The 23,078-nt window shown below is 42.4% G+C and overlaps 1 protein-coding gene across 1 annotated transcript in view; it reads left to right on the plus strand.

Moving 5' to 3' along the window:
• The window catches only part of LOC103040198 (butyrophilin-like protein 2), a 275,510-nt gene extending 265,423 nt beyond the window's left edge, over positions 1 to 10,087 (plus strand). The window contains exon 9 of the transcript XR_007424467.1: positions 10,032 to 10,087. The gene's annotated coding sequence lies outside the window, so the exon portion shown is untranslated. The remainder of the gene's footprint in view (positions 1 to 10,031) is intronic.
• Positions 10,088 to 23,078: the final 12,991 nt, after the last annotated feature.

Raw genomic sequence — 23,078 nt, forward strand, 5'->3', positions numbered from 1 at the left:
AATTAGGCATTTTACCTGTTGAATTACCTGATTACATGTAGAATTAAGAAATAATTTAAATATAACCTGTCTGACAGGTTATTATACAGTTATTCCAAAAGGGAATGAACAACTCATCCACAAAATAACCCAGAACAAGAACTGCAGATCTCACTTGAGGTAGCTTTATAGAAGAAATCTCTTCCTCCTGCATAGTTTTTTCTAATACACGTGACTGATAATAGGCCAGCTTCTTGGGAGCAGAGGCTTGTGGCGGGTTGTAAGGCATAAAAAGTTCCAATTCATTTGAGGGATTTATACGTCAGAAGGAGAATTTTATAATCTATACAAGATATTACAGGTAGCCAGTGTATGGATGAAAGAATAGGGGGAATGTGATCAAATGTTCTAGCTCTAGTGAGCACTCTTGCAGCTGGAGTTGAATGCATTCTAATTCCCTGTCCTGACTTTGGGCCACAGTTTAAACATAGTCTTAGATGACTATATTTGGATGAACTGTGTTTTTTATGTTTGACTTATAAGATTAATTCTCACTAACAACATGCAGTGCTATACAAAGCATCACTATATACAGGATATTGTCCACATGTTTAAGACTAGCCTTCAAAAATGAATGAGCTGCTCACTCTCCAAGCTACTCTGTAGGAAGTATACCAGATACTAGATACAGTGCTGGCCAAAAGTATTGGCACCCCTGCAATTCTGTCAGATAATGCTCCATTTCTTCCAGAAAATTATTGTAGTGTTACAAATGCTTTGATATTAAAATGTTCATTTAATTTGTCTTCAATGGAAAACCACAAAAATTATTGTCAAAAAGCCAAACTGGATGTATAAAAAATCATGTGATGCTTCTGTAATTTGTGTAATGAACAGCACCTGTTACTTACCTGTGGCGCATAACAGGTTGTGGCAATAACTAAATCACACTTGCAGCCAGTTAAAATAGATTAAAGTTGACTCAACCTCTGTCCTGTGTCCTTGTGTGTACCACATTGAGCACGGAGAAAAGAAAGAAGACCAAAGAACTGTCTGAGGAAAATTGTGAGGAAGCATGGCCAATCTCAAGGCTACAAGTCCATCTCCAAAGACCTGAATGTTCCTGTGTCTACCGTGTGCAGTGTCATCAAGAAGTTTAAACCCCATGGCACTGTGGCTAAACTCCCTAGATGTGGACAAAAAAAAACTTGACGAGAGATTTCACCGAAAGATTGTGCGGATGGTGGATAAAGAACCTCGACTAACATCCAAACAAGTTCAAGCTGCCCTGCAGTCCGAGGGTACAACAGTGTCAACCCGTACTATCCGTCGGCATCTGAATGAAAGGGACTCTATGGTAGGATTCCCAGGAAGACACCACTTCTGGCCTTCAAAGAAAATAACACGGTCCCTACAGTCAAACATGGCGGAGGTTCCCTGATGTTTTGGGGTTGCTTTGCTGCCTCTGGCACTGGAGTGTTTGTCGTGTGCATGGCATTATGAAGTCTGAAGACTACCAACAGATTTTGCAGCATAATGTAGGGCCCAGTGTGAGAAAGCTGGGTCTCCCTCAAAGGTCATCATTGTCTTCCAGCAGGACAATGACCCAAAACACACTTCAAAAAGCACTAGAAAATGGTTTGAGGAAAAGAACCAGAGACCCATAGAACGCCTGTGGAGAGATCTCAAAATGGCAGTTTAGAGAAGGCACCCTTCAAATTTCAGGGACCTGGAGCAGTTTGCCAAAGAAGAATGGTCTAAAATTCCAGCAGAGCATTTAAAGAAACTCATTGATGGTTACTGGAAGCAGTTGTTCTCAGTTATTTTGTCTAAAGGTTGTGCTACCAAGTATAAGGCCAATACTTTTGTCTGGCCCATTTTTAGAGTTTTGTGTAATTTTTTCATTCTCTTTTGTGTTTTTTCATTGCAAGCAAAATAAATGAAGATATTAATACCAAAGCATTTGTGATTGCAATCACTTTCTGGAAGAAATTGAGTATTATTGCAGGGGTGCCAATACTTTTGGCCAGCACTGTGTATGTACTGGACTATATCTATGCATATATATACATTTCTTGGACAGTGTATTCAACCATCCCTGCTGCATGGATAAATGCTTAACAAAATAAATAAAATAAACTTTCAAATACAAATAATATACTTTAGACATTTGCTGTGCAGTTATTAGATTAAGCGAACAATTACAGTGTCTCCTGCTTGTTAAAGGTTTGGAAAACATAATGTTCTTTAATAAACTGAATGCTGAAGCTAAATTGTGTGTTTACTGATGTGTTATCCCTACAGAAGAAATATGGACTTTTTTACTGTCCACGCACTGTATTAATATACAGTGGGGTAGCAATAAAATTATGTATTGTTCTTGATATTTATTGCAGTGCAACAGCCTTTCATTTGAAATTTCTAAAATAATGAAAATTGTCCCGGAGGGTTCATTCTTGCATTCTAGGGAGCAAAATCTGCTTTGCCTATTTTTAGAGCTTCATGTTCACTGTAAACTGATTAAATGTGTACAATTGTGTATCAGTCATTTATTTTTGGTGTTTTCAATAGTATGTACATATCTTTTGCACAAAAAAGATGTAGTGCAGTCCAGGGTGCGAATTGATAATTGGGGATCAAGTGTTTTTTCAGGGGGTATATGGAAACCAGTACAGAGCAGGTACGTGCTTTACGAGACTGAAGTCTTATGATCCTTACAGTGTCTCACTTCCTTACTGTATAATCTACAGCACATAAAAGATAAATCCATTACATCAGCTAATGTAGCACATACCCAGTGATGGGAGTAACGGCGTTGAAATAAACTAACAGCGTTACTGTAACTATAACGCTGTTACCATTTCTGACACCCAGTTACTGCAGGTTTCTTTAGCAGCATGCCTGTCAAGTCTCCCGTTTTGGTCCGGAAACTACCGTATTTTACTACTCTTTTTCGCCGTCCTCCCGTATTAGTATGAACGTATTAATGAGAGATTATTAAATCTCTTAACGCCCATCATGGTGGCAGTTCAACGAGAAAGTCCCGCCTTTCAGAAGAAACAGCCAATCAGCTTACTGGTTTTGCAGAGCGCAGAGAAGGGTCAGTGTGTTACTTTTACTGGTAACTAGTTACTTTTGTAGTAGAGTAACTCAGTTACTAGACTTTTTTGGAGAAGTAACTAGTTACTATAACTTATTACTTATTCAAAGTAACGTGCCCAACACTGCACATACCACACAATAACTATTATATTAATAAATTATATGTTATACAGCAAAATCCACAGTTAATCCTGCAAAAACACACAATGCTATTTCATTAGATTTCTCGCCATTAAAAAGCCACTAAACCCTAAACCATATTTTTTCCATTAATAGCTAAAATGTGTTCCTTTGAAGTAATAAAACATTCCACACCTGCTTAAAAAATTAAAAAAACCTTTCCTAACCTTTAGAAAATGCTTTTTTAAAGCACCTTCTTAGGTTTAACTGTGCTATAGGCAAGGATGTCGTTAATATGTACTTATTTGTAAATATAATGTGCAGATCAGTCAATCAATGATATAACCACAACCCCCCCAGAACCCGGTAGGTTTTAGACTTTTAGAATTAACCAAAATAAGGTAAGGTTAGGTTAGCAGCATTTTTGGTTAGTTAGGTAAGTCTTAGTTTAGTTAGACATTAGATTGGTGGGTTTGTTTTTTAGTTTAGTTCCCCTCCCAAAGTACAACTTCCATTTTTGAGCATTTTTCAAAACTGAGCCAGGTGGAGTCAGCTCAAATCAAGGGTTTTAGCGGCCCTTTTAAATTGGAAATTATATTCTACAGGATCTCTTGCACAGGAATCATTTGTTATTTAATTCTAAATAGAAAATAACAATGTAACTGAAAATTTCTGTACAGAAGGATTTGGTCCGTCTCATTCACATATTTTAACACTGGAACTACAATATTAAATGTTAAGGGGAGATGCACTAACCTCTGTTGTTTTGTCTCTGTGTTCTCCGCGTTTCATAGCCCTAGTTCTTGCTCCGTGTTTAGTTCTTGTTTAGTTTTTCTAGTTTCTTGTTTCTTCCTCGTTTCCCCAGTTCCCTGCTTAGTGTTTAGTTCTTTGTTATTTCCCTGTATTTATATATCCCTGCCATGTTTAGTTTTGTATTTATTCAGTCCCTCGTTTGTTTCTTTGTTTATTTACTCCCGGTTTGTTTGTTTGTTATTATCTTTCTAGTTTGTTTTATTTATGTTCTCTGGTTTCTCTCGTTTGTTTTGGTTTTTGGTTATTTGTTTATCTAGTTTCATTTATTTAGTTCACTCCCTTGTTCCTTGTATATATCTCCCTGTTTTATGTTTAAGTGTTTACTTGTTTCTCGTTTCTTTGTTTATTTATATTTATTTATTAAATTATTCATTTATTTCACCCTACCTGCACTTGCGTCCGTCTCCTCGTCTCCCTGCCTGGGTCATCCGTGACAGAAAGGCCGACCGAAAGAACATGTACGCAGCAGGTTCTCCATGGACAGGTTCCAGGATGGCGATTCGCCGTACTCCAGGCGGGATCCCGGCGCAGGAAACCTCGAGGCCTCATGGATGCCGCAGGCCTCGGGGTAAGCGCTCTAAGGGGTCCCGCCAGCCGGAAAAAGACCCCTTTTCTTGGGGGGGCGATGAGGGTTGGTGCTATGAGCCTCGGTGCCTTCGAGTACCCGAGGCTCAAGGAGCGGGACCCGTGGGACTCGGGTGCGCTCCCAGCAGCTCTGAGGAGGAGGAGGACTTTCTCCCTACACCAGCTCGTCTGCCGCTGCCTCCAGCACACATGTGTCCACCCTGGTTCCTGGTGGAAGCAGCATCCACCCCGGGGAGAACTGCAGCAGCACCGGTTCTCCAGACGCCGACTCCCGTCCGTCCGCCTCCCAAGGCGCGCTCCGTCCCGGCACCTCCAAAGCTAGCTCCTCCGGCGGCCAAGACTCTGTCCTCATTGGCGCTTCCAGAGCTAGCTTCTCCAGTGGCTAAGGCGCTAGCATCCCCGGCGCCTCTCAAGCTAGCGTCTTCAGCGGCTAAGCCACGCTCCGTGACTTCTGCGGCGGCTGTGAAACCGCACTCCGTGAAGCCCGCGGCCGAGACGCCGCGCTCAGTGAAGCCCGCTGCTGAGACGCCGCGCTCCAGGACTGCTGCGGTGGCCGAGCCGCTCTCCGAGACTGCAGCGGTGGCCAAACCGCTCTCCAGGATTACTAATCCAGTCCGGGTTTTTGAGGCAACCGCAGCTTTCAGCCTCACAGCTGCAGCGCTAGCTCCTCAGGCGGAGGAGCTGGCTTTCATGGCGGCTGCAGAGCTGGATTCCACCACTGCGATCCAGCTTCGCTCTGGGACTCTCTCCGCGGCGACCCAGCCGTGCTCCAGGATTATTACCGCGGAGAACCAGCCGCGGTCAGTGACTTTTCCCACACCGGTCTCTATCGGCGTCCCAGCACTGCCTACTGTGGACTCTGCCGGGGAAGCTGCAGCTCCGGTCCGGGTTTTTGTTTCACCCGCGGCTTCAGGCCTCACAGCAGCAGCGCTGGATCTTCACACGCCCAGCTCCAAAATTCTCTCGGCTGCTGAGCCATGCCCCCGGACTCGTGCTGTCTCCGTGTCTGCTGAAGTTGCTCCAGCCTCCGTGTCTGCTGAAGTTGCTCAAGCCTCCGTGTCTGCTGAAGTTGCTCCAGCCTCCGTGTCTGCTGAAGTTGCTCAAGCCTCCGTGTCTGCTGAAGCTGCTCAAGCCTCCGTGTCTGCTGAAGCTGCTCAAGCCTCCGTGTCTGCTGAAGCTGCTCAAGCCTCCGTGTCTGCTGAAGCTGCTCCAGCCTCTGTGTCTGCTGAAGCTGCTCCAGCCTCTGTGTCTGCTGAAGCTGCTCAAGCCTCCGTGTCTGCTCCAGCTGTTCAAGCCTCCGTGTCTGCTCCAGCTGCTCAAGCCTCCGTGTCTGCTGAAGCTGCTCAAGCCTCCGTGTCTGTTCCAGCTGTTCAAGCCTCCGTGTCTGCTCCAGCTGCTCAAGCCTCCGTGTCTGCTCCAGCTGTTCAAGCCTCCGTGTCTGCTCCAGCTGTTCAAGCCTCCTTGTCTGCTCCAGCTGTTCAACCTCCGTGCCAGCACCAGCTCCCGCTGCCCGAGTCGCCGCGCCGCCAGCACCAGCTCCCGCTGCCAGAGTCGCCGCGCCGCCAGCACCAGCTCCCGCTGCCCGAGTCGCCACCCCACCGGTTCCTGCTCCCAGAACTTTGTTTCGTCCCAGGGCCCACGTACCCAGGCAGGCACCGAGGTCCCCGGACTTTAACCCCAGAACTGTGCCCAGGCTGGCTCCCCAGACTTTTCCACAGACATTTGCCAGTCCTGGGCACCCACCCGTGTCTCTGGTCCCCATGTCTCTCCCTGTTTTATGTCCCTGTACCCGTCTCTGTCTCTGTTCCTGTCCCAGTCACAGTGTTAGTTTCGGTCCCTGTTAATGTCCTCATCCCTGTTCCCATGTCCAGTCCCGTCCAGTCTCCTGTCCAGTTTCATGTCCAGTCTCCTGTTCAGTCTCCGTCCCCTGTCCAGTGTCCTGTTCTGTCTCCGTCTCCTGTCCAGTCTCCGTCCACCGTCTAGTTCCCTGTCCAGTCTCCGTCCCCTGTCCAGTCTCCGTTCCCTGTTCAGTCTCCAAGCCCTGTCCAGTCTCCCTTCCAGTCTCTGTTCCCCGTCCAGTCTCCATGTCACTCCCCGGTATCATCTCTTGTTTTCCCCGGCCTCTTCCCGCCGCCAGCCCCCGGGGTTCGTTTTTACGCGCCTCGGGAGCTGCGCGTTTAGGGGGAGGCTTCTGTCACGTCTTAGCCCTGTCTAACATAATGCTGTAGCTTGAGCAGCTTGTGTACCTTAACTTAGACGCCAATAACGACACCAGACAGGTAAACGAAAGGAACGCTTATTAACATGGAATGGTATGATCCACTTTAGGGGGGGTTGAAATCGTATCACAATATTCTTCCAGGTATATATACTGCATTGTTTTTGTAGTATTTAACAAACTATGGTTTTTACCCTTGAAGTGTTAATTGGGGGAGTCTGACCAGTTTATGGAAGATAGATCTACCTTTGAACACTAAGTACTAAAAACAGACACTCAAATCAAATTTCATATAGAAGAGGCTCACTGTAACAATCAAGCCAGTCAGAATTAAAAGACATGAACACTGGTTCCAGGGTTTGAGATTTAATTGACTAATCTGTTCTTTTGTTTGTGTTCTAGGTTTTGTTTTGCAGTTCTGGCAGATGTATCAGGAAAAACAAATTTGGCAATTTTTTTTATTGATAGTCTTCTTTACAACACCACTGCTTGTGCTTTACATAAATATCTTTGCTCAAGGTAAGAATTGCAGCTATTTTATTATCCAAGACATCTTCAGATAACCTGTCTGACTACTGAACTTACCCCCGTTCCCCCCTGTTCACTGTCTAATACTAATAATAGAGAGGTGGGGTCTGTCTAAACCAGTGAAATCTGAAGTCTACTTTTTTGGGGGTATTTTATTGTATGGTGTATTATTTCCTGTGCAGTAACCTTGGCTATGTGGAATGAGTTTTATTAGAGTTTGTAGTATCTTGAACTGCGATGTCATGTAGATGCATGAAATAAGTCTTTGCTGATACTGTTCTTTGTATATAAGAAAATTTATTACAGAAAAGAATAATTAGTACAAAAAATAGCATCATAACAAGCACCCGGGTTTTGCTTGTGAGTGTGCGTAGAACTTCTTCTTATTATTATTCTTTTTCCTCTGAAAACGCATATCTGCAGCCTAGACAGTACGTCGTAGAGACACGAAACTTGGAAGGTAGTTGTAGGATTAGTGCATGTTGGCAGACAGCAAAAATGGCACTTATTGGTCAATGGGTGGCGCTATAAACAAGGAAAGTAAATTTTTCTGAATAACTCCAGAACCATGAGGCCTACATTCAAAATTCTTTTTTTTGGATTCAATAGCTTGGGTCAATACCTACAACTTTCCAATTTGCACCATACACTTCCACCCATTTAAATTGTTTGCTGTTTTTTGCTAATTTGCATAAGATACTTTTGCGAACTAGTCATAGGAATTGATTTGGTTTGGTATTAAAATACTCATAAGAGCATGGGTTTCAATATTCATCTAAAAGTTGAAATTTGTGAACAGTATGGCCAGTAGGGATGCAACGGTACAGTGTGGCCACGGTTCGGTTCTTATCACGGTTCTTGGACCACTATTCCGGTTCGGTTTCGATATACAACCCCTGGCAAAAAGTATGGAATCACCAGTCTTGGATGAGCACTCCTTCAGACATTTCATTCTGTAAAACAAACTCTGATCAAAAACATGATACAATAATAAGGTCATTCCAAAGTGCAACTTGTTGGCTTTCAGGAACTCAAAGAAATGAAGAAAAAACATTGTGGAAGTCAGTGAATGTTACTTTTATTGACCAACCACAGGGAAAAAAATATGGAATCACTCAATTCTGAGGAAAAAAGTATGGAATCATGAAAAACAGATAAACAAAAGATGATTCAAAATACATCACTAGTATTTAGTTGCACCACCTTTGGCTTTTATAACGGCTTTCAGTCTCTGAGGCATGGACTTGATGAGTGACAAACAGTATTCTGCATCAATTTGGTGCCAACTCTCTTTGATAGCAGATGCCAGATCAGCTTTGCAGGTCGGAGCCTTCTTGTGGACCATTTTTTTCAATTTCCACCACAGGTTTTCAATTGGGTTGAGATCTGGACTATTTGCAGGCCATGACATCGACTGAATGTGTCTTTCTCCAAGGAATGCCTTCACTGTTTTTGCCCTATGGCACGATGCATTGTCATCTTGGAAAATTATTTCATTATCTCCAAACATCTGTTCAATTGAAGGGATGAGAAAACTGTCCAAAATGTCAATGTAAACTTGTGCATTGATAGAAGAATTAACCACAGTCATCTCCCCAGTGCCTTTGCCTGACATGCAGCCCCATATCATCAAGGACTGTGGAAATTTGGTTGTTTTCTTCAGGCAGGCCTCTTCATAAATCTCACTGGAACGGCACCAAACTAAAGTTCCAGCATCATCACCTTGTCCAATGCAGATTCTTGACTCATCACTGAAGATAACTTTCATCCAGTCATCCACAGTCCATGATTGCCTCTCCTTAGCCCACTGCAGTCTTGTTCTTTTATGTTTAGGTGTCAATGATGGTTTTCTTTTAGCTTTCCTGTATTGAAATCCCATTTCCTTTAGGCGATTTCTTACGGTTCGGTCACATACATTGGCTCCAGCTTCTTCCCATTTATGCTTCATCTGTTTAGTTGTACTTTTTCGTTTTTCAAGACAAATGGCCTTAAGTTGCTTGTCTTGACGCTTTGATGTCTTTCTCGGTCTACCAGTACGCTTGGCTTTAACAACCATTCCATGCTGTTTGTATTTGGTCCATATCTTGGATACAGCTGACTGTGAACAGCCCACATCTTTAGCAACCATGCGTGAAGAGTTACCTTCTTCAAGAAGTTTCACAATCCTCTCTTTTGTTTCAAGAGACATTTCTCTTGTTGGAGCCATGGTTCTTGCCACTCTAATTCGTCCAGCAGCCCTCCAAGGTGTCATGACTGCAGGTGTTTTTAACTGCAGACTAACGAGCAGATCTAATCTGAGGCAGGTGTCCATTTAGGGAAAGGAAATTGACTGGGTGTGTCCTTATTTTCTACCTTCAATTTGAGTGATTCCATACTTTTTTCCTCAGAATTGAGTGATTCCATATTTTTTTCCCTGTGGTTGGTCAATAAAAGTAACATTCACTGACTTCCACAATGTTTTTTCTTCATTTCTTTGAGTGTTCCTGAAAGCCAACAAGTTGCACTTTGGAATGACCTTATTATTGTATCATGTTTTTGATCAGAGTTTGTTTTACAGAATGAAATGTCTGAAGGAGTGCTCATCCAAGACTGGTGATTCCATACTTTTTGCCAGGGGTTGTATATCAGTATTATCTAGTTCCAACATGCAGTGTGCTTTTAACCCTTTCTGTTTCAAATCAACAAGGTGCTCCTACTCACACTTGCAGAGCCAATATTAAATAGAAAAAAGACACAGATAAATTAAAATGACAACATTTATTATAAAAAAGTAACACTTATTCTTACCATTATTCAAAAACAGGAAAATTTTAAAAAAGTGCAGTATTATGAAATGTAAACATGAATATTATTCAATCAACTCAACCAACAAATATTGTCAGCCAGTCACATACTTTAAGAAAATACCAAACTGATATCACACTGTGCTTTATCTGCTCACTGTGTTTTTACCTTTTCCATCATACTCAACACTGAAGCCAAAATGGTCCCAAACAGCGGATTTATAAGCTCAAGGCGCCTCTTCAAATTTCCTTTTCTCTGTTTCCCGTTCACTCGCCCTGATCACGCATCTGAGAAAGTTTGGTTTAATTAACACTCAAATCTTCAGCGTCTGCCTTGATCAGCATCTGATTGGTTGTTGCTTGGTTGTGGAGAGACACACGGAGAGAAGTATATAAAAAAGTCTCCCCTGGTCCTTAGCAATCCTGACTATCGCCCAATACACAGAATACAGTATTCAATCAATAACCACAGATAAAGTATTAAAGTTTTGTCACCAGCGAGATAAGCAGATAAGCACCAGAACCAGACAGAGACAGCTGGGCAAACTCAAACTTTTTATTTTCTTAACAGAGAATCAGCAAACACAAATTAAAGAGTTTTCTCTTCTGTAAAAAGTAAAAAAACAGCGGTTGGGCAGGGGGTGATGTTGTGGGCTGCAGACGGAGGAGTAGAAAAACTAGTATATGTCAATCATACTGTAATATTTTGACATTTAATTGGTTTTGCCATATTAAGTACAGTGGCTCTGAAAAATGTGTAAACACAATTATGTTTGAAAATGCTCATTGTTTCAAAATAGCTTTATACAAACTAGTCTCTGGGTATTTGACATATGACCTCAATTTTGGTCTTGTTGCACAAGGCAGAGTCTGCAGGTAAATAGTCATTAAAACAATTGTGAAATTGTCACTTACAACAGTGTCCAGGCATCAAGCAATCTGTGAGCCGAAATTGCTGTAACTCTGCAGTATTTGCTTTAATCTCACAATGTAAAACACTTCTGTACAAACTCACTGTGATGAAGTGCCATTTAATTCAGAACTAGATTTAGAACAACTTTGTAATTACATGTCATGTCAGAACATTCACTCCTTGGTGTTAATATAAACTTGTTTGGTCAAAAACTTCAGCTTATTTTGAAAAAGTCAATCTGAACCACTTTGTGAACATTCTGGTTGAAGTCTCCTGATCAAAAACCATAACATGTAGATGCCTTTTGACAAATTGTAACTCAATTGTAACTTAATGAATATTCTACAACGTTCCATAGATTTATATGTTAATTTAAGCACTGATCATGTTTAACGGTCTCTGCTCAACATTAATAACAGGTGAAAGACATTTGATAATCTATAAATGTGGCAGGGTTTTTCCCAATTATTTCCCAATTAGACCTTCTTACACATCACCATCCCATGCTGTAGTAGACACCATTGTGTCAGTTGGTGCTTGAACCCGCTGATTGCTGCTTGCGGCTATATATATATATATAATTTTTTTTTCTTTATTGAACAAAAAAAAATATCCACTCAAAAAGAAACTTTATTAAATAATAGTATAATGAAGAATAAAAAACTCCAAAGGGCATAGCAAACACTTTACACACTCTGTCAATTGCTTCGTTAATATGCAGTGGAAAATTCATGAAACCAAAGCAGAGATGATCTTTGAGCATGTTAACCAAGAAACACCAGAAAACTACAGTCCCTCACAAACAAAAACAGAGCAGAAAAAAACATGATCTGCTTGTGTTGCTGTTGTGTTGCAGAGTAATGCATACAGTGGCATTAGACTTTGAGGTATAAGTAGATTAATTAGAGTAAGTTATTATAGTTATCATTAAAAAGAGCCAAGTGATGCAGATCTAAAAGATGTATAAATAACAGCTGAAACTGTGTCCCTACACTCTGCATCCATGATCTTTCCCAAGCAGCTGCTGAGCCTGTTCAAACCAAGGAGAGACAAAATTATTGAACAAATAATAACAATAAAATCAGTTTTTGGGTTGAAGAGAGCTGTGCAAGTTCCCCTACCAGAGCAAGAGGAATGATGTTGCTTCTTGTGCATTATTAAGCTAAATGCTACAAACAAAAGTGGTACTTAAAAGTTTGTAAATCCTTTAGAAATGTATTTAATCACTAAATAAAGGTAGATCAAACTACTGAGACAAAGATATTACACTAGTTATTAGGAGTGTAATGATACACTTTGTTGACGATTCAATTTGATTAGATCCACGTAGGCCTGGACAATAATTCAGTATCGGTATTTATCACGATAAGAATTGTTTCAACAACGGTGATATCCTTTTTGTGGTATATCGATATGTATTATTTACATGGACAGGCATTTTTTACTGGTGTAAGCTCGCCACAGCTGAACACAGTCTCCGTAACTGAGCTATGTCTGTGCGTGATGACGTAATCACACAGGCACGTAGCCAGATAGGCTAGGCTAGGCTAGGCTAGGTTAGATTTGGCTAGGCTAGGCTAGGCTTGGGTCCGCTCCGCTACGCATCTAAAATGCCTCGCGCTGGAACCAAACGGAGCCGGGACGAGCAGATTCAAGGCTTGGGTAGGCTAGGTTCGCATGTGAAATGTTCCGCGCTGGAGCGGAGCGGAACGGAACGGAACCAAGCCGAGCCTAGCCACAGGTCCGTTTGGGCAGCGGTTAGCCGTGGGTCCGCTCGAGCACCGGTCAGCCGAGGGTCCGTTTGGGCAGCGGTTAGCCGAGGGTCCGCTATATTTTATCATATAGGGATATCATATTCCTTTTATGTATATGAATACTTGTATTCTGGCTGAAGCACTTTTATAGCTTATGTTGTAACTGAGTTATTTATAGTTGATAAAGCCTATAGGTTTGTTTATTTGAGGGGAAAATCTTGTTGTTTTTATGTATATGAAGGCTTCTTGTATTCTGGCTGAAGCACTTTTGTAGTTTATGTTGTAACTAAGTTATTTATAATTCATGTAATGTTTCTTTTATGTATATAAAGGCTTCTTGTATTCTTTATCCTGGTTGTAACACTTCTGCTTTGATCTGTTAAATATGTTTACAAAAGAGTTAGACGCTCTGCCTCTGTTGTAATTTAAAGTTATTTTTAGTTAGTTAGTTATATAGGTTTATGTTTGACAGGGATGTTGTGTTTTTTTTGCTATATGCAAATAAAATTGAGCATTGATTTATTTTGAGATTTTTTTATTTCTTAATTAAGTATTATAAAGTTTTTTTGTGAAAGGAGGTTTCAAAGACTTAAATTAAAATTTCAGACAGTGTACAGATTTCCATTGCAGGGATTCTTAGCAGTTTTCTGAGGCCTTCTGTAATGGGTTGGGAGCAGTAGCTCTCCAGCCCAGAAGGTTTTAGAACCCAAGTGCTGAGCAGTGGATCTCAAAGCAGGTAAACCCAAGAAAAAGGAAAGTAATAATAATAATAATAATAATAATAATAATAATAATAATAATAATAATAATAATAATAATAATAATAATCAATATATAATAGTATATATATATATATATATATATATATATATATATATATATATATATATATATATATATATTAATAGGATCTATAATAATATTATAGATATAATTATTATTATTAAACCCCGCTCCACGCGGGGATTGAACCCAGGCTGTCGCGGTCGCAGCCCAATGCTCTAACCGCTGAACCAGCGAGCGGATTGGGATGCGGCCGCTTTAATCGCCCTTTAGAGCCTCCACCGAAAGGGGCGGAGCAACGAAAACGGGCGGAGAGGGAAAACAGGCGGAAAACTAAATTCACGCCGAGCGTGAGTGAGAGAAAGGGGGAGAATTGTAAACAATACTCGCCGTGGAAGCTACGGCTACCTCTTATAAAACGAGGTGAAGGAGTAACTGAACAAAAGGGGCTTCCAAAGAAAACAAAACTGAACTGAGGTGTTTGTGGATTTAAACGCTGCTCCACCAGAGAGGGGAGGAACAGCGCGGGAGAGAGAAGGTAAACAACCGCGTGCCTCGCGGTGAGAAACACACACAGACACACACAGACTCGAGAGGGGCGGTAGAACAGAGCACACCGCTCTGCTCCACCAGACTAGAGAGGGAGAGGAAAGGGATAGAGGAAGATACTTATGCGGGAGGAGTTTTGCCAGCGGTGCTGAACAAAACTCTCTCCAAAGGGATAGCAGGGAAGAAAAGAGAAAAAGAGCCGAGGCTCGCTCGAAAATCGGGCATAGATTCGCTCTCACGAGCTTCAAAGATCCAGCGCCGAGTGGCTGGTTGGCGCTGCTTATAAGCTGTTGAAAGCAGGTGTTGATAATTAGCCAATCAGCCCTCGGCGCTGGCCTGGTGCGCCCTCCGACGCCCTGGAGGACACCTCGATCGGGCACCAGCCCTTACACCTTCAGAATATTTATATCGATATTGAAATTATATCGACCAAAATTAAGGAATATATCGTGATATAAATTTTGGCCATATCGTCCAGCACTAGATCCACGTTACTGAGTTCACGGTTTAATTTTATTGCAATATTTTAAACAGATGTGAACTAAGAAATTTTCCAAGAGCAACACCCTGCGGCCGACAACAACCCATAAGCTTGCTGCCACCACAATTAACAAAGAAAACAAGACAAATCCCAACAGAAATATAATAATATTAATAATATGTAGCCAAAACAAATAAAAAGAAAGGAAATTCCTGCACTAAATTAACTCTAAAATTTACTTTTTATAAAAAAATAAACAATAGAAAAATAAATATGAAATTGGAAAATAGCCAACTAAACTAAACCCGAAATACTAAAAAATATATAATCACAACATAGCAAAATGACGAAGTTGCACAAGTTAGAATGTTATAATCCTGAAAACAGTTTTAAAATGTTTGGTTTTAACGCTCTACTTACTAAAAAATGTGTTTAAATCAGGCTCGGGCTCATAATGACGGGTGGGGTGGGTTGAGTCAGGCTCGGGCAGACCGTGTATGGGCTTGAGCCGGGTCATGCTGGATTTTATGACATAGGCAATACAATGTCCAGATTTTGCCTTGGTTGGGTCACCCGTATGTGGAGAGTGCGGTATTCACTGTAGAGCTTAGATCAGGCCCAAAAAATGCAGTCCGACCAGAGCCTGTGAACGTTCTGCCTGAGCCCAACCTGAAATAGACTCAAAACTAATAATATTATTTTAAAGGGAGAATTTAGGCCAATTGGCGTCAGCGTGCTGCAACACTTCCCACCAGTGGAGTTTCATATGATTTTTAAATAATATATAATTTAATATAATATAATAATAATAATAATAATAATAGTTGTTTTGTTGTTGTTGTTGTTGTTATTATTATTATTATTATTATTATTATTATTATTATAATAAGCATTGTATGAGCCAGTGGTGGGTCATGCAGTGTAAAGATTTCTACATCTTGAAGCCCTTCTCTGATTACTCTGGTTACTGCAGTGGAAGCTTGAATGATGCGCTAAACATCCTCCTACCAAAACGACCTTTCAGGAACAAGTTACAAGTCTTAAATTAAATGAATAAAGGTGTCAAAGGTGCCCTTCATTAACCATTCGATCAGTGAAACAGCCTTGATAGATCTACAAACAGCCCCTGTGGTGGGGAGACAGCATTATTTGAATGGTTGAATTTATTTATTCATTTATTGTGGTTTTGGTAAATCCTGAATACATTGCATATAGAAAGCCATACTGCCTCCATACACCCCTACTTATTATTTAATATTAAGAAATACTATCAGAAAAAAAACTGGTTTATTTTCTCATTATTACATTACTGTCTCGCTTACTCACTCTGTCTCTCTCTCACTCTTGCTCTCTCCTTCTCTCTCACTCGTGCTGTTTCTCCCTCTCACTCACTCTGTCTCTCAGTAACTTGTTCTGTCTTAAGGTAACTTGCACTGTCTCTCTCACACTTGTGCTCTCTCTCCCCTCTTTCTCTCTCTCTCTCTCTCTCTCTCTCTCTCTCCCTCTCTCTCCTGAGATATTAAAATACAGTAGATAATCTTATGAAATATGAATATGAAATGTTGCTTGCCCTCTTCTTACTCACAGATTCTCAGGTTTAACCCAAAAGGTTGTATCATGTATATATTGGTGGTGAAGATCTTTCATTCCAGATTGTACAGACTGTACTGATTATGCTCTTTTTTACAAAGGGTTTACAAAGACTAACACTCAAGCCTTGAATTACTTCCTGGCAGCATTCATCAACGTGATCCGAGGGTGGGTTGTTTTTTCATATAGCCGAAATCTAAGTAAGTATCACATTTCTCTAGTTTCTGTTATATACACTATGTACCAGCACTTTTATACATAATTTATTTACATTGATGTTAGAACAGCACATCAAATCTAAGGGCTTGTGAAGAAAACAATTATTGAATCAAATCAGGGAACGAACAGATCATCTACATTTTACTGCATTTTGTTGACATTGGCATCAGACATTCAATGTTTCTTCTTAAACCAAGGGTGTTAAAAAAACACTTGACTTCAAAAATACTTTACTGTAGGGTAATATGAATAAGGATGCCTTTAAACAATTTAGGAAAGCCCATATGATTATGTCATGTCTCTGGAAGCTTCTTTTAAAAGGTTTATTGGCAACATCTCAGTTAATTAGAGACACACCTGTGGACATATTTTAAGGCACTCCTAAACATACTGCCACTTTGAGTAACATTATGTGAAAGTCTAACGAAATTAACTAAGATATCAGAAAGAAAATTGTGGACTTTCACAGATCTTGTTCATCCTTGGGTGCAATTTCCAGATGCCTGAAGGTGCTTCGTTTATCTGTACAAACAACTATATGCAAGTACACACAAGTGTTACGGTTTAGTGGGGAGGTGGACTCAAATGCAGAGTTGTTTTATTTACTTATTTATTTTATTTATTTATATTTATTTGCTTATTTATTAGTTGTATTATTTATCAATATATTTGACATTACTTGTGTGTCTGTGTAAATGGTTTGATAGATCTGGGATGGAGTGCTTGAAGCGGGGTTTGAACTCCCAACCTTTGGAGTTGCCGACGGGTGTGCTACCACTGCTCTACTTAGGGCGTGTGCAGAGGCTTTGGAAGAGAGCCTTACATGTGGCAGTGGAGAAAAAGGGCGGGAAAATCAAACAAAGAATCTGCTGCCACATGGCATGGCCCAAACAAAGGAAAGGAAATGAAACTTAAAGAAACTTAGAGAAGGCTTCTTGAAAAACAAAACTTAGAAAAACACAGATCTTTTCTCTCTTTTTGTGGCTTCTTTTAAGATCTCATTTTTTTGTGTTTCTAATAATCTCTTTTCTTCTTTACCCACTGTTACCGGTCACCCCTCTACAAAGGTGTGATGGTGAACTGAGGTTTGGCTGGGGTTTTTAAGCTGTGTTCACAGCTGAGCCTGATTTGCTCTAATTACTGCTGGGGATTCTGGGACTTGGAGTTTTTTGCCCCAGATCCACCAGCTCTTCCACTGCAGTGTCCAGGCCCTCTGGTGGTGGTTGGCGGCACATGTTGCTTTCTTACAGTACCCACCCCTCTAGGGGCGACACCTGACGACCCCAAGCCAGCAGCACGATCACGCTGGAAGTCCCGGATTAGAGCTGGGTCAAGAATCCGGTTCCGAGGGACCCACGAACGTTCCTCTGGCCCGTAACCCTCCCAGTCAACAAGATACTGGGTGCTGCCCCGAACCTTACGCACATCCAGCAAACACCAAACCGTGAACGCAGGGGAACCGCCCACCAGACGTGGGGGAGGGGGTCGAGTTCCAGGTGAGGGGGCTCCACACAAAAATGGACGTAGGTGGGGAAACGTGGAACCAGTTTATGCGAGACACCTCGCAGCGGAAGGTCCCTAGTGGACAGCCACACACGTTGACCCACGCGAAACTGGGGGGCACGGCTTCTTTTGCGATCTGAAACTCGTTTTCTGGTCTTTGAGGTCGCCTGCAAGGTGGCACGTGCCTTCTGCCAGGCCCTGCGACACCGACGGACATACTGCTCAGCAGAGGATACACCCACTTCCCTCACCTGTTCCACAAATAGTGGAGAGGAGTACCCGAATTGGCATTCAAAGGGTGACATACCCAAGGATGAATGCCACAGGGTGTTGTGGAAATACGCTGCCCAGAGCAGTTGGTCAGTCCAGGATGTCTGGTTGCCCGCAGTGAGGCAACGTAGCAGTTGGCCGAGGTCTTGATTGACCTGCTCGGTTTGCCTGTTCAATTCAGTGTGGAAGCCGGAAGTGAGACTCACTGTGGCTCCCATCAGCTTGTAAAAGTCTTTCCAAAACCGGCTGGCGAACTGGGGCCCCCGGTCCGACACAAGATCCCGGGGCATGCCATGTAATCTCACGACGTGTTGTAGAAGAAGATCCGCAGTTTCCTTGGCAGAGGGAAGTTTGGGCAGCGCCACAAACTTGCATGCCTTGGAAAAGTGGTCCACAAGCACCATTACAACCGTGTTGCCCTTTGATGGTGGTAGACCCGTCACAAGGTCCAATGATACATGGGACCATGGACGGGACGGGATTGGTAATGGGTGTAGGAGACCAGGCGGTCGGGACCGAGGTGCCTTGTTCTTTTGGCATACCTCACAAGAAGCAACGAAAGCACAAGTGTCTTTGTCCAACCCTGGCCACCAGAAGCGCCTTTGAAGGAACTCCAAAGTTCGGACTGCCCCGGGATGGCCAGAAAAAGAGAAGGAATGCCCCATTGCAGGAGCTGCTGACGGACAGCCAACGGCACATACTGGCGACCGGGGGGGCCACCCCCTGGGTCAGGCTCCTGTTGGAGGGCTCGTGCAATGGACTCCTCAATACCCCAGCGGAGGGGGGCAACTATTTTGGAGGCAGGGACAACTGGTTCAGGGACTGGCTCAGGTCTAGGGGGGGCCCAACATCTGGACAGGGCATCGTGCTTGGTATTTTTGGAACCTGGCCTATAGGACAGAACAAAATGGAAACGATCAAAGAATAGAGCCCACTGGGCCTGACGTGGGTTCAGTCTTGATTTCTTCAAAGGCTTTCTGAGCCTCCGCTGTCCAGCGAAAGGGCCCCGGGGTTTTTCGTGTTAAGGCAGTAAGGGGTGCTGCCACCGTGCTGAATTGACGCACGAAACGGCGAAAAAAGTTGGCGAACCCCAGTAAAGACTGGACCTGCCTAAGAGTGGAAGGGAGCGGCCAGTCTTTGACAGCCTTGATCTTGGCTGGATCCATGCGAAGAGTGCCTTTGGATACCATGAACCCCAAGAACGATACTGTCTCAGAATGGAACACAGACTTCTCCAGTTTTAGAAATAGACGGTTCTCCAAGAGCAACTGGAGAACCCGTCGGACATGTCCTATGTGTTCCTCTTGTGACCGGCTGTAAATCAGTATGTCTTTAAGGTAGACGTAAACATATTGGTCCAAGGCCTCCCGCAGTACATCATTAATAAAGCGTTGGAACACTGCGGGGGCGTTCATGAGACCAAAGGGCATTACATGGTACTCGTAGTGCCCTGTTGGGGTAATGAAGGCTGTTTTTCATTCATCCCCCTGCCTTATGCGAACCAGGTTGTAGGCACTGCGCAGGTCCAATTTGGTAAAAATTGAGGCCTGCTGCAGTGCCTCAAAAGCTGTCTGCATCAAGGGAAGGGGGTAACGGTCCTTCACAGTGATGGCGTTTAGTCCTGTTTAATCTATGCAGAGACGAAGTCCACCATCTTTTTTCCTCACAAAAAAAAAAAATCCAGCCCCTGCTGGTGATGAGGAAGGCCGTATAAGGCCTGACTCCAAGGCCTCACAAATGTAGGTGTCCATGGCAGCATGTTCAGGAGGAGCGAGTGCAAACAATCGACCCCTGGGTGGAGTTGTGCCTGGTAAGAGGTCAATTGCACAGTCATATGGCCTGTGTGGGGTCAGGACCTGGGACTGATCTTTTCTGAACACCTTACAGGAACTCTGTCTAAGTACGGTATGGGTATCTCCTTTGGTGGAAACGCTCGAGGAAGTGCTTCATTGAGCTTTAAACAGTTCCCCTGACAAAATGGGCCACAAGCATAGACTGAGTGGGTTGACCAGTCTATACGTGGGTTGTGAAGCTCCAACCAGGGGTACCCAACCTAACATAACTCCACCTGTTCCATGTGGGCCCCCACCTGGAGGATTACTGGTTTGGTGCGATGTGTCACAGGGCCGGAGCCCACAACCCTCCCATCTATAGCAAGGACAGGTAGTGGATGCTCTAATGGCTCAACTGGAATGCCCAAACTAGCTGCAAGGGAGGTGTCAAACCTCCTGCAGCACCAGAGTGTACAAAGGCTGTTAGTGAGGTATGTTGTTAAGGGGCCCAGGCTAATTTAACAGAGAGATGCAATCCTGACATGGGGGATACCACAGGGTCTAAGGCCAGTTGGGCTGGTGGATGAATAGGTAAACGGGCACCTCCCAGCTGCATGGGTTCAGGTGCATCTTGCGGGGACACACTTTGGATGGAATCACCCGAAAAGTGGTGCCCAAAACCTGGGGCATGAGTACTATGTACTATGAGTGTACTATGTACTATGAGTACTTTTTTGCACCAGATCCACCAGCTCTTCCACTGCAGTGTCCAGGCCCTCTGGTGGTGGTTGGTGGCACATGCCGCTTTCTTACAACAAGTTGGGAATGTCTAGCCATCATATACGCCCAGGAAGGAGACGGATTATGTGTCCCAGGGATGAACGTGCTTTATTCCGAAATGTGCAAATTAACCCAAGAACAAAAGCAAAAGGATTTGTGAAGATGCAACTGAGGCTGGTAAGAGTGTGTCATTATGCACAGTGAATCGAATACTGTATCGAAATGAGCTGAAAAGCTACTCTGCTGGGAAGAAGCCATTACTCTAAAACCAAAAACTATGATAAAGCCAGATTAATGTTTGCAAATGCACATAGGAACAAAGACCTTAATTTTTGGAAACATGTCCTGTGGTCTGACGAAACAAAAATTTAACTGTTTGGCCATAATTACTATTGTTATGTTTGGAGGAAAAAGGGCGAGCCTGAGAACACCATCCCAACTGTGAAACACGGGGTGGCAGCATCGTGTTGTGGGGTTGTTTTGCTGCAGGAGGGACTGGTGCACTTAACAAAATAGATGCCATTGTGAGAAAAGAATAGTATGTATATACTGAAGCAACATCTTAACACATCAGTTAGGAAGTTAAAGCTTGGGCGCAAATGGGTCTTCCAAATAGACAATGACCCATAGCATACTGCCAAACTGGTTACAAAGTGGCTTAAGGATAACAAAGTCAATGTTTTTGAGGGGCCATTACAAAGCCCTGATCTCAATCCTATTGAAAATTCATGGGCAAAGCTGAAGAGTCAGGTGTGACCATATTCCTTTAGCCCAAATTTATGCCAACTAATTGTGAGAAGCTTGTGAAAGGATATCCTGTTTGACCCAGGTCATACTGTTTAAGGGCAATGGCACCAAATACTAAAGAAAGGTATGTAAATATATGTTTACTTTGCAGAAAATAATACCAATGCCAAAAAATCTCTCTCTCTCAATCTTTCTGGCATTTGGCAAATATAAATAATTTTGGTAATCCTAATTAACATATAACAGAAAGGTTTATTTTAATTTCATTGTAGACAGTTAGGAAAACATGCATAGGTGACAGAGCATATTATGACAACTGACTATGTAGCTCTTGTTTTTTTGCCATGTCAGGATAAGGATAATGATGTGACTCAGATACCAAATGATGCAGTTGGTGAAACTAAAGAAAAGTGAGAACTTCAAGAAGATCTTCTAAATCATAGCTTTACCTCAAATAATTCTATTAAATTTTTGCTTTTGCTGATGTGCTTTTCGCGGTGATGCAGAACAAAAGTCCAGTTTTGCCTCTCACGAATAGAGGAGGTCCACTGTGATCGAGAGGGAAAGAGAAAACTTTGACCGCATGTTTTTTAATGTAACAGTGAGAAATTAGGGCATGCCACATCAGCAGAGAAATGCAACAACTAACTTGCAGGGGTACTGCCAGCAGCTACACAACACCATCATCGACAAAATTGCAACACAAATCAGGAATAGGTTTTCTGATCACAAAAGATAGCATTTTCTTGATCTGTTGGATCCTCTGAATTTCATGTCATATAGGACAACTTTTCCTGCGGTTGCATTTGCATTCTTATCTGAAGCTTACGGAGAGCACTTAGACATGACGCGAATGAAACTAATAGTCTTGTACTCAATGGAAAGTTTTAACGGGAAGAATCCCCGTGACATCCTACATTTTCTTCAGATGAACAGACTTGAGGACAGCCATCCTAGACCCTTCTGTTTTGCATGCTTAGTACAGCCTCCGTTAAACAGAGCTTCTCAGCTCTATAAAGAATGAAAGACTGTCATCCTTGGCACTCATCGCAATTGAAAAGGATTTGCTGATGGAACTGAAAAGGGATAGGTCATTGTACTACAAAGTACTCAACACTATTCTGGAAAAAGAGCAGAGGTTGGACTTTATTGGATGGATTTTATTGTCATTCGCATCACATGGTACATGAGGTGAAACAAAATTGTAATCTCACGATCCAGTTTACACCCAAGAGCTGTTGTTAAAATAGATATATAGATAAAATAGATAACAAAATAAAAGAATACAATAAAAATATAATATAACAAAATAGATAAAGATAAATACACAAAAAAATAGTAGGCAGAGTAGACAGGTAGCAGCAACATGAAGTCCAGAGTGCAAGTTTTGCTATAGCAGCATGATAATGGAATTATATCAGTAAAGATAAAGTGTCTCAGTGCGATTTAAATGACAGTGTTTGTAAACAGTAATTTGTCCTTGTAAAGTGTCAGTGCAGTGTGTTGTTAGGTGGAGTTTAAGAGCCTTACAGCTTCCGGAATGAAGCTGTTACTCAGTCTGGTTGTTTTGCACTTGATGTTCCGCAGCC

The sequence above is a fragment of the Astyanax mexicanus genome, chromosome 15 (assembly GCF_023375975.1).
Source record: "Astyanax mexicanus isolate ESR-SI-001 chromosome 15, AstMex3_surface, whole genome shotgun sequence".
Lineage (NCBI taxonomy): Eukaryota > Metazoa > Chordata > Actinopteri > Characiformes > Acestrorhamphidae > Astyanax > Astyanax mexicanus.